This window comes from Cyprinus carpio, chromosome A12 (genome assembly GCF_018340385.1).
Source record: "Cyprinus carpio isolate SPL01 chromosome A12, ASM1834038v1, whole genome shotgun sequence".
Lineage (NCBI taxonomy): Eukaryota > Metazoa > Chordata > Actinopteri > Cypriniformes > Cyprinidae > Cyprinus > Cyprinus carpio.
Window position 1 is genome coordinate 14,073,070 of NC_056583.1, and position 12,172 is coordinate 14,085,241.

Sequence of the window (12,172 nt, forward strand, 5' to 3'; positions counted from 1 at the left end):
ACGATGGATAAGTTGGTAAAAACTGATTAAGTTTTTGCTGTTCAGACTAATACTATTACTACTACTACTACTACTACTAATAATAATAATAATAATAATAATAAATAAAAAAGCATGATACAAGAAAAAAGACCAGAAAAAATAATTTGTCCAACAGTTTTGGTCCAAACAATTTTCTTTTTTACTGTCTTTTTTTTAAATGCCACAAGGAGCCTAAGCATCCTGAACAATGTTATGCCTTTGTATAGCAAAAGAGCTTTTGGGAATTATTGGCCCCCACATTTTTCTTGCTCTAAAAGTTCTTATTCTCAACACTTTCTCATCTGTGGTAATGCTGTCAATTCATCTGTAAGTTTGTATGTAAAAACACAGAAATGCACCTACAATTCTTTAGCTGAAACAGTAAAGCATAGCTAATTAAATCTACTGAATGCAATGTAAGTTTCTTTGGATAAAAATGCATATTTACACTATTATTATTACATATTTAAATTTACACTACATAGTGGGTTCATTGTAAAGGAAAAAATCAATTAAGCAGAACTTAGGTGAACTAGCCAGTAAAAAGTTTATTATTTGATCTCTAAAGGTCCCAATATACAAAGCAAAATCGAAGCGAACTAGTGTGGTGTCATTTTAAAATCAGGTCTAAATTAAGGTCGTTTGGAGTTAATTTTGGGAATTCGAAATGGCTTACCAAAGCAAACTTTGGTTCACTCCATAAACACCGTCATTGGTCCATGGCGATTCCATAATAGGTAGGTGTGCTCTGTGGCTCTGCCTTCTTTGACGTGGAAATCCTGTCCGTTTCATTTCTTCTGTTTAGTCTGTTGAGGTCAGACATCTGCACGTAAAAGCATGAACACACTGGAGAGCTGCTTTTTAAGGGGGTCATATGACGTTGCTAAAAAAAAGTACATTATTTTGTGTATTTGGTGCAATGAAATGTGTTTATGCGGTTTAAGGTTAAAAAACCCATCATTTTCCACATATTGTACATAAACGTTTCTCCTCTATGCCCCCGGTTTCTGAAACTCATCGATTTTTTTTAAAAAGCTCATTGTTCTGAAAAGCAAGGTGTACACTGATTGGCCAGCTATCCAGTGTGTTGTAACTGGCTGAATACCTCAAGCGTGTGACGGAAATGTTACACACCTTACCATACTGTGATGCCATGTCCTGGTGCGATGAGACAAAACCAATGAAACCCATTACAAACGAGGCATTTGTTGCATCCAGTGGGGACATAATTACTGATTAGAATGACTTATACTGTCTTTTTACGCATTGCGTTGCCTTGCATCACGCCGCGTAAACATAAAACCATGTCTGCATTTGTGATCGGAGAAACGACAAACAACAAGCCTACTCTACACTGCTCAAAACTCACATTTGAATCATCAGTGGCAAATCCTTTAAATATGAAAACGTATTTAAAGGCTGTGAGTCAGCATTATTTGTCAGAACACCGGCATTGTAGGTTACTCTCCCAGGAAACAGTCCTCGTACTCCGTAAAATGCGTTGCACACATCGGAATATTTGAGTTTAACTGTTCTGGAACAGTGTTGTAGATACAACTTAACCACTGATTTCTAGTTGTGTCCTCTTTTGGAAGACCAAACAAAGTAGTTTCGCTTTCACAACGAAACACACAGCATCTCCACGACATAGCGTCGGCGGCAACAACAACACTACAGTGAGAATAAAAGTTAAGCGTTTGCGTGAACATTTGGGCGGTGTCATGCAAATATTCCCATATATTCTTAACTTTTATAAAGAATATCTCTTTGGGTTTGAGACTTTAGTCTTTGCAACTTTAGGGATCTTATCTATTCACGAACAGCTTGAAACACTCCAAAGAGAAAGGAAAACTTGAAATCTTAAATAACTAATAGAATTGAAGTTGCGCTGCACTTAAAGGATAAGTTCACTTCCAGAATGAAAAATCTGTTATCATTTACTCTCCATTCACCCTCCAATTGTACCAAACCTGTATGAGTTTCTTTTGAAAAATGTTGGTATCCGAACAGTTGATTTTCGTTCCTACTATGAAGGTCAATGGTGCCCATCAACTGTTCAGATACCAACATTTTTAAAAATATCTTCTTTTGTGTTCAACACTCGACAACATAACGATATAACTAACAAGGTCATTCAGAAAACAATGAAACCGAAACCAGACAGCGTTGAAATAGGAAGTGATGTAAACAGAAGAAAATGACAAAATAATGGTCCACATTAACAGAACATAAACCTGACAATAAGATCAGTAGGCTATCGTTAGCCTGTATGTATAACAGTTAATTCTAATTTGATTTTCTAATCTGACTGGACAAGACTTTCTATTGATATTTCCATGCGTTCTAGACAGGCTGTCAGCTGTCAGTGCAGTTACTGTAGATTGTTGCGCCACTAGGTGGTGGAAAGGGACTGTCTTTGAGTGAGTCTTTTAACCATTTATTCAACTACACGTTTAAAAATGCTGATTCATTCATTCAAAGAGAGATGTAATGAAACATGCGGTTGAAATCATATGAACTTTGAGCACCACTTTAGAAGGCTCAGCTGGCCAGCAATGCATCGATGCTAAGACAGAGATTTCAATTTCCTTGGATATCGATCCCGATAAATACATACATATACAGAATTACAGTATTTCAGTATTCACGCAAACATAATCTGTTCTGTCTTAAGTGAATGCTTGGGGAACTGCTGAGGGAAAACATGTTTCTGATGTGAAACATCATCCGTGCATTACGGTATAGGACGTCTGTATCATGTATCATAATGTTAATCTAACAAAAGAAGAGAGGGAATCTCTAGCTGCACTTCACTGAACTGCTTTTGTAGTTTTAATAATCAATGTATTTGTAATGAACACACTAACAAAGTTATTTTTACATTTGATTATTTGTTTTTCATACATGAATGCTTTAGTTTAGATATAAAATGATAAAGGTAATGAATTATTTGTTTTTTTCTAGGCTATTTCATCTACTTTTTTTGCATCTGTTCTTATTTATAATAGCAAAGACAAAATAAAAAATAGCTGTATTGTGATTATTAATATAGTAATTAATAATAAGAAAAGATGGAGGATTTTATCAACTTCAAACAGGTGCGGCTCAGTCATTTTTTTGTCTGATTCCAATAAATCATTTTGAAGGTCTTTTAATGGAGAATGGAATTATTATTTTATTTTTGAAATTGCTCATTATAACTCGTTTTGTCAGCACAGGTCACATTATTCTCAGGAGGAAGCACATGTGGAGGCGGTAAATGACAACAACACATGCGCGATGTTTCAGATGGCATGGCAAGTGTAAACACATGAATCAGATGTGGGTCACAATTGAAAGACATGTAAACGGACAGCCAAAAAAATCAGATATAGGGAACAAATCAGAATTGGACATCAAGACCTGCAGTGTAAACAATGCCTAAATGACCCATTTATGGTGGAGCTACTTTCAAGGAGAATTAACTTCTGGTCATGGAAAAAAACCCTTTGCAACTGGATTAACCAGATTTAAATAATCATGATTAAGATCATGTTTTATACATCTGTGTGTGGGATCCAGCTTCCTTGTGTAATAAATAAAACTGAATTGTTCTGTTTATCTCCTCTAAATGGCCCTGCACAGTTGGGACGTGAGGGCTAAATTCACAGATTCAGCACACAAGAGGGAGCAGATCACCAAGGTGCTGCTAATGCATATTGATGACTGTAGGTCTCTGAGGACCAAAGTGATTCAGCCTCACAAAAGAGGGCGTGAGCTTATATTAAACTGACACTTCAGATGGACCAATAGTTCGTTGTCACTGAGAACTTACACAGAAGGCCTCTTCACATTCATTATTAGAGCTAACATAATGAACATTATTTTGACTGCTGCTTTTTTAATGTAGGGGACACTGGGACCAATAATGAGGTCTGATATGCGTGATTTTAGATAATTTGCTTGAATTCATTACTTCCATGCATCCTGTCATTTTTTTAATCTACAGAATGACTCACAAGAAGGAGAGGAACAAATGCGATGCCTGGAGCAACACTGAAAATATAATAATACTGTGATTCTCTGCAATTTGCTTTCATCAAATTACATACCCACTCATTATTCAAATATGTTCTCTATTAGTTCTGAAGTCGTTAATGATATAAAGGCAGTGGCGAAACATAAGAAGAATTCTCTTTATGAGGAATCAGCTAATGCATTTTCAGTGTGAGAGGAGGAGAAGTAATCTTTTATTGATTGGGAGAGTGTGGCGGAGCTGGGCAGATGAAGATTTACTGCTGGGCTGGGTTCATGAAAGCCTTGGAGAGATCCAACAAAGAGCTCTTGCTAGATGCCACATATACATATATATATATATATACATATATATATATATATACACATATATATATATATATATATATATATATATATATATATATATATATATATATATATAATATATATATATATATATATATATATATATATATATATATATATATATATATATATATATATATTATATATATATATATATATGTATATATATATATATATATATATATATATATATATATATATATATATATATATATATATATATATATATATATATATATATATATATATATATATATATATATATATATATATATAAAATAAATAATGCCTTGATAACTGAACAGACTTCAACAGCCTACACATGATGTAACATATATCTAAAGCATTCAACTGATGCTCTTAAGAAAGGAGGGAAATATAAAAAATATATGTATAATATACTGTAGCAATATTTACCTACATATTGCAAACATAAATATGTAGTTAACTATTTATATACGTCTAATATATATATGCATGACCATATTTTAGATCCATTAATCCACCCCGTACCTAAACTTAACAACTAACTTACTATTAATAAGCAGCAAATTAGGAGTTTGTTCAGGGAAAAATCTTAGTTAATAGTGAATAAGTGTTCTCTATTCTAAAGTGTTACCGAAATATTTACCTACACATTATAAATAAAAATATACATTGAGATAAATATTTCCATATAAATACATTTAAATATGTAAAACAAAATATGTACTTAAATATTGCTGTTTACTATGTTATTGTAATAAAGTATTATACTACTATTATACTAGTGCATATAAATGGAAAATCTTAAAATATGACATCATTACTTTAGCTAAAAACTAATTGGAAAACATCTAATGATTAATTAAACTAGATTATTATTATTATTTTTTCTAAAACTACACATTTCCATCTTCCTGACTGTTGAAATTATGGTTTCTTTGAGCAAAAAAAGACTAATAAAAAGACTAAATAATTTTTAGCTGTATCACACAGCCCTAGTCATTTCCCATATATATTTAATATGAATGCACTAGGCCCGAGTATCAGTGATCTGAAAATCCAGCCTAATAATGTAATATCACAAGCGGAGGAGTAAAGAGCCTATCACTATTTAACAACGCAGCATAAATTTCAGCATATCACACTAAGCTGGCTGTGAGAGATATGGGAAAGCGGAGCCAGGGATCTCAGTGAGTTAGCGCTCATACGATCAGAGAATAAACCCTTCAGCCCAGGGATTCCTCTGCCTAAATGACACGACATATTAAAAGCACGCTTTAGCTGATAATGGTCCATCCCTCCCACTTATCATCTTCTCAAAGGGACCTGATTTGAACTCGGGTCTTCGAACTGAAAAGATCTTAGATCACAATTTCTACTTCATGTAAATGCCTTCATTATCAAAAAAAAGCTCAAAGTCATAAATAAGAAGGGAGACTCATTATACTAGCAGGGCCCCTTTTGAACACCTTTTTTTTTTTTTTTTTACCTGAGCGATCTGTAGCCTAAGTCTCTCTGATCCAAACATTTATCTAAAACAGTCAGCACTAAATAATCTAAACACTCCTCAAAAGGCGTTGGCACACACTATCAAGTCATCAGAGAGGAAGAGAGATAGACAACAGACTGTCCCTCACAAATATACATAGAACAGCAACAGAAACGCTCAAAGCCAAGGTCACTGGCCCTCGTAATCTGGTGATATGATAAACAGTGGGCGATCTGAACACTCTAAAATCCTTTATGGCTATACAACACAAAAGCCTTGTTTTATCCCCAAACTGTTTATCATCCAGACCTGTGGAAAGACAGAGACAATGGCTGACAGTAAATGGGTTTGGTACGGGTCAGTGACACTGCAGAGACCGGCACAATGTGTGATTCATGGTGTGAAACAACAAGCGAGTGATGAGAAACAATGCTCTCCCTGATGACCACACTGGGTTTTGCACGCATTCGAATGGCCACTTCATGCCAAACCACATGAGGACAGACAGTGAGTAATTAAAGAACAAATTCAGGGAGATTTGCAACTAAAGCCCCTCGAATTAATGTCTGTGTGCCAAGCCAAGTCAACCTTGTGGGAAGATTTTAGAGTGTTAGAACGGTGATACTTTGGTACATAGATGATATTAAAATAAACGTGAAAAATATATAAATTATTTTAGTTTTTAGTGTATCATTGTTTAATTTATCAATCATTTTGTACATTTTTAAACAGTATAAAATTTTAATAATATTGAAAATGTGACCCTGGACCATAAAACCAGTCATATACAGTCAATTGTGCAGCCCTAATTGTTAATCAATTCTGTTATATCTAATTATACATTAGATCGTTATTTTATTTTTATTTTTTATTATTATTAATTTATTTTTACTTGCATTTCGTGTGGAGTTTGCATAAGAAATTTTGTTGGTGGGTACAATGATAGTTGTATGCAATTACATACAATTTCAGCTAGTTGCCAAGGCAAATTTTCTCAATTTTATTTAGTTTAGTATGTACTGAAATAACTAAAACTGAAATAAAAATTGATAAATACTATATAGACATATTTAAAAAAAAAAATACTAAAAATGACAAAAACAGACAACAAAAAAACTTTAACTAAAATTAAAATGAAATCAAGAAAGCATAAAAATAAAAAATGATTAAGTATGAATAAAAACTATCATAGTATCACAATGATCTACAGATTCTTGTGTTTTGTTATGTTAATAATATTAATCAAAAATCGTATAAATACATTATTTCAAACTAAAATTAATATTTAACTTGTTAAAGCAACATGTATTCTAGCATATTCGTTTTCACTGTTGTATCAAATCAATAATCAAATAAATATTGAATGCTGAAGGTATGGTATTGCATTAACAGTAGTGGATTTACACAGAAATATACACCACTGCAAAGGTGGTTATGAGTTCCTTAAGCAACTTACAGATTAAATTTGTAATTCCTGTTAATGTGCATTAAAATGCAAGGCATCACAGGCAAGAGGGATCTTCTGAGAGCATTTGGAGCAGATCCAAATCTTAGGAGGGCATCTATCCCTCCAAACACTCCTTTCATACATCACCCAGCACTGCACCGCAGAGTGGCCTTCTGGGAGAACTCTTTCTCTGATTTCTATGTCACTGTCTCTGACAAACACCCGTCCCTCCCGACCTGTTCCTTCCATCCGGCTGGATGCTGGCCTTCTTCCAGCAGTCAGGGTCTTAATGTGCAATGCGCATGCACAAATAATTTAATGGCTATATTAGCAGAGACAAGTTGAGTCCAAAACATTTTGGTTGGTTGATCCATTAATGTCCCTCTTTTGCCGTGCGCCCACGGGAACAATTAGCCGTTAAATATGAACAAGCTTTAGGAGAGAGAAAAAAAGAACTGCACTCTGGGAATTCCCAGGACCAAGAAAGCAGTTAATATGTGTCAATACGTGACCTGTGATTCAAATTGAATGAGGTGAATATGCAAGGTGGTCTTTCCAAGGAAGACACCTAGAATGACAAAAGGAAAAGGGGATGCTCATTTAAATTTGTATCATTTTGGATATTTAATTATACCAGCTCATTTAGATTACCTTTGCTGTCATCTCCTGCTCACTTGACGTTAATCTTTAAAAACCCTAATAATGTATCACTATAAATAGAGTCGCTATCTTTCAAATAAAATTTTTAAATACAATACAATTTATAACATGTTATAAAATGCATTCCAATTTCATTATTTTAAATTGTATTTAATTTGACTTATTAATAACAAAAAAAAAAACTTTTGAAATGACATGAATGTGAAAAAATAATAACAAATTTTAGACTTTTGGGTGTCTTTCCCTTTAAATGTACAGATGCCATCATGAAGCAAAACGTTGGCCACACATGATGCCCAGCATGAAGAAAAGACATTTAAACAATTAAACTGCAGCAGCGATTAGGTGATCAGGTGCCAAGAGCTGGCACTGAACAGATGCCATGCAGGACAACAGGGTCAGGAGCCTCAAAAGAAGCGCAATGGAGATTATTAAATTGACATTTTAATAAGGTACAAAAAACCACAATGTTCAGCTCATCAAAGAAATAGAAGCGGAATGAGCGAGCAGACACCTGTTTTATCAGCACGCCATGGCTGACACAGTCAAACTCAAACAGCTGGCATTTCATGTCCCAATTTTCCCTTTTTTTGCCTCAATTACACACAGCTGTGTGCCCAAAATGTCATACTGGATTAGAGAAGGAAAGGTCAGAGTAGGGAAGGGGGTGTGAGAATGAACACTGGTAATTCTCCCATGGAGAACGTCTTTCAGACTTTCTCTTCCTCCACAATGGGTCTGTAATAACTCTTTACCCAGTCCAACCCTCACAGGCCCACAAAGCTCCGCTCTGCCCCATCATACATGGTTGAGCATGTCATCACTGACGCATTTGGACCATAGACTGTATAAAAACATGGATGTAGTGTCTGTGACGTCACCCGCAGTTTTCTGAAGAGTGTTTTTGAAGCTCAAAGTGGGCAGAGCGGGCCTTCGCCATCTGGGCAGTGCGTCGTCGCATATCACTTCCGGATAATTGAAAATGGGCAAAAAGGCGGGAGCTGGTTGCTGAAGCCATGCCCACCTTGCTCAATGGCAGTGTCAGCAGCGGCAATCCACCTGTCACTCAAGTGGCCACGCCCTTACTTATGCAGAACTTTAAGGCTTAATATAATTTAAACGGATGAGTTATTAAAAAAAATCACCCCCCACAGTTGTCATGAAGGGCAAAATTAGCTATATAGACCATAATCATTTTTTGAAACAGGCTGTAAACATGTTTTTTTTCTGCTGTAAAGTTGGGCATTTTAAAGGGATACTCCATCCCAAAATGAAAATTCTGTCATTAATCACTTACCCCCATGTCGTTTCAAACCCGTAAAAGCTCCATTTGCCTTCGGAACACAATTTAAGATATTGGAATGACATTGGGGTAAGTGATTAATGACAACATTTTCATTTTGGGATGGAGTATCCCTTTAACATGGGGAGTCTATTGGATTAACTCTCTTTTGCAGCCAGCCTCTAGCGGCCAGTTGACGAATTACAGGTTAAGTCACTTCAATGTTGGCTTCACTAGAGAGAGCGGGAGGTTGACGCTTGATGTGATTTTCACAGACAGCAGTGCAGAGCTCATACAAGCACACAGTAGCTGTCTATCACCCGTCAGCCACCATTCAGCTCTGCGCCTGTAATAGGATGAAAAAAAGAGCACTGAGATTGTGCTGCAATGCGTACTGGTGAAATACAACCAAAATAATGATGCAAAAATATTAGATTTTTATTGCTGGGAAATAAACAATAAGCAAGTCAGAAAGTGCATTTCAGCCTGCTTAGTTTATTATATTGGTGATTTTAAGTTTGAATTAAAGTTATAATTTGCTTTTATATGAATATGGCCATATAATGTTTTTATGATTTTGTTATTTTAGGTGTGTAGGGTTTTATTTTTTTAGAAAAATGAAATGTCCAGACTTCCAAGGTTTATAATGGCAGTGAATGGGGGTCGAGATTTTGTATCCCAAAAAAGTGCATCAATCTATCATACAAGTACTGCAGCACCAGGAGGTTAATGAAGGCCTGAAATTAATTGATGTGTCTGTGTACGAAAAATATTCATATTTAAAGCTTATTCAACTGCAATCTCTACCTTTCGCTAACTGTTGCACGCGCATTCACGAGAGAGTGGCATTCCAGCGGATTACTTAGGACACAGGTGTACTGTAAGCTCAGGTGAAAAGTGACAAACACGGAAGTGCAGAGGAGAGAGCAAAACAAAACACCAGTCATGAATTAGATGTACAAAATGAGAATTTGTAAAGAGAAAAATGTTGGGGATATTTTTCAAGCGTCATTTAATAAATAAGAAAAAGAAAAAAAAGAAAAAAGAAATTAAAATAAAAAAAAGAAAATAATTTTGAAGAAATATCATAATATACTGTATTTTTAAGAATGTTGGTAACCAAACAGTTTTTGTATTGACCAGATGCACACATTTTAACCTACTGATCTATCTGGCGGGACATAAACTAACATACACTTGCTGCACATCTCATAAAACGTTCAAAAATGACATCCGAATCACGCTCACAGACAAGCGCCTCTAAGTGCATAAGTACTAAATTCAGTTTTTTTGTTTGTGTCTTATCACACAAAATGATGCCAAATTGTCCGTTTTGATGAGTATTCACATAAACACACTCAGTTACGTCTTAAGGGAACGTAAACAGTTGGGAGAATATCGGATGTATATCAGTTTGTTGTATTCGTGCAGTCAGTTTTAAAGGGACAGAAGTTGTTGCTGTTTTAGTTGCTGTTGTCTGTGTCAATGTTAATCAAGCAACAAAAGAAAGAGTGAAAATCACTCACTCCTAATAAGGATTCAAGAAGAGAATATCATGTCCAGTCTTATTTAGCTAGCCGTGCTCCAAGGAAAATGTTTTCACTGTAAACAACACAGTGAAGCACATCAACTCAAAAATATCCAAAAAAAAAAAAAAAAAAAAAAAACTTTAAATCCTAGGCAGTCCTGTGTAAATGTAAATTCAACACACTACAGGGATTATTACACACATAATAAAGACAAAACAGGAACAATATTCCTTCATGTTGTGTGCTTTTTATTTCCCTGAAGGGACACATAGGTCTTGGTATCACTCTAGTCCAAGGTTGGGCCGAGATGAAACAACCAGCTTTTAATTCCTCCTCCCTTATGTAACAATCGCACTAATTCAGCCATGAGTATATATCTAGGCCACGCGAGTCTGCCTGGCCTTGCAGACTCAGGAGCATCAGAGTGTAGCGGTGGGCTCTGCTCCTGCTGAAGCACATTTAGCAGATGAGCCGGATCAGAAAAAAATAAAATAAAATACAGAAATATATATATAATTTTAAATAACTATATTGGCTGGGATTGAGGTCAGGACAGGGCGGAAGTGGAGGGCTGCCGTGGCAGTGGACGACGTAGAGTCAAGGCTACGGCAAAAGGTGTTGGTGGGCTCAGTGGCACAGGGGAGAGCTGGCCTGGGCAGCAGAAGAACTCCTCGCTATGACAAGGCGGAAGGGAAAGAGAGGAGGTCGCTGATTCTGGAGGAGGTGCGTGCAGGAGTTGAGGAGAAGCGAGCTTGCCAGATGGCTGGGATGCGGCAACAGGGCGCCTGGACAAGATGGGAGCAAACAGCGGAGCGCAAAGTCACATGGACTGAACTTTGGAAGGCTGAACCCTACAGGATAAAATTCCTGATCCAGGCGGTCTATGACGTGTTGCCAAGTCCATCCAACCTCTTCTCCTGGGAAAGGTGGAGACACCAGCATGCCTCCTCTGCCAGAAGAGAGGAACGTTGGAACACATCCTGAGCTGCTGTCCAAAATCCCTGGGCGAAGGGCGTTACCGCTGACGGCATGACCAGGTCCTAAAAGCCGTAGCGGATTCTATCTGCAGTGGAATTAGCCACAGCAAGAGCCTCCGCCCAGTGAAGACCACAGCTTTTGTCAGAGCTGGGGAGAAGTCAACACCAGCTGCCTGGGGCACCTCCTCTGGCCTGTTGGTAACGGCACGTGACTGGGAGCTGTCAGTTGATCTAGGCAAGCAGCTGAAGTTCCCTGAGGCAGTTGCCATAACAACATTAAGACCAGACATCGTGCTCACTTCAGAGGCCTCCAAACAGGTAATTCTCTTGGAGCTCACAGTGCCTTGGGGGGACCGTATGGAGGAGGCCAATGAAAGAAAGAGGGCAAAGTACTCCCAGCTTGTGGAGGATTGCCGGAGC

General features: G+C 36.6%; 1 protein-coding gene across 8 annotated transcripts in view; it reads right to left on the reverse strand.

Moving 5' to 3' along the window:
* Positions 1-12,172, reverse strand: part of LOC109078504 (inactive ubiquitin carboxyl-terminal hydrolase 54-like) — a 128,899-nt gene that overhangs the window by 102,782 nt on the left and 13,945 nt on the right. The window contains exon 2 of one of the 8 annotated variants that reach the window (XM_042767693.1): positions 698-827. The exons of 6 other annotated variants lie outside the window; for them this stretch is intronic. The gene's annotated coding sequence lies outside the window, so the exon portion shown is untranslated. Of the gene's footprint in view, positions 1-697; positions 845-12,172 lie in introns of all 8 variants that reach the window. One more of the 8 variants, XM_042767692.1, reaches the window with a different exon arrangement.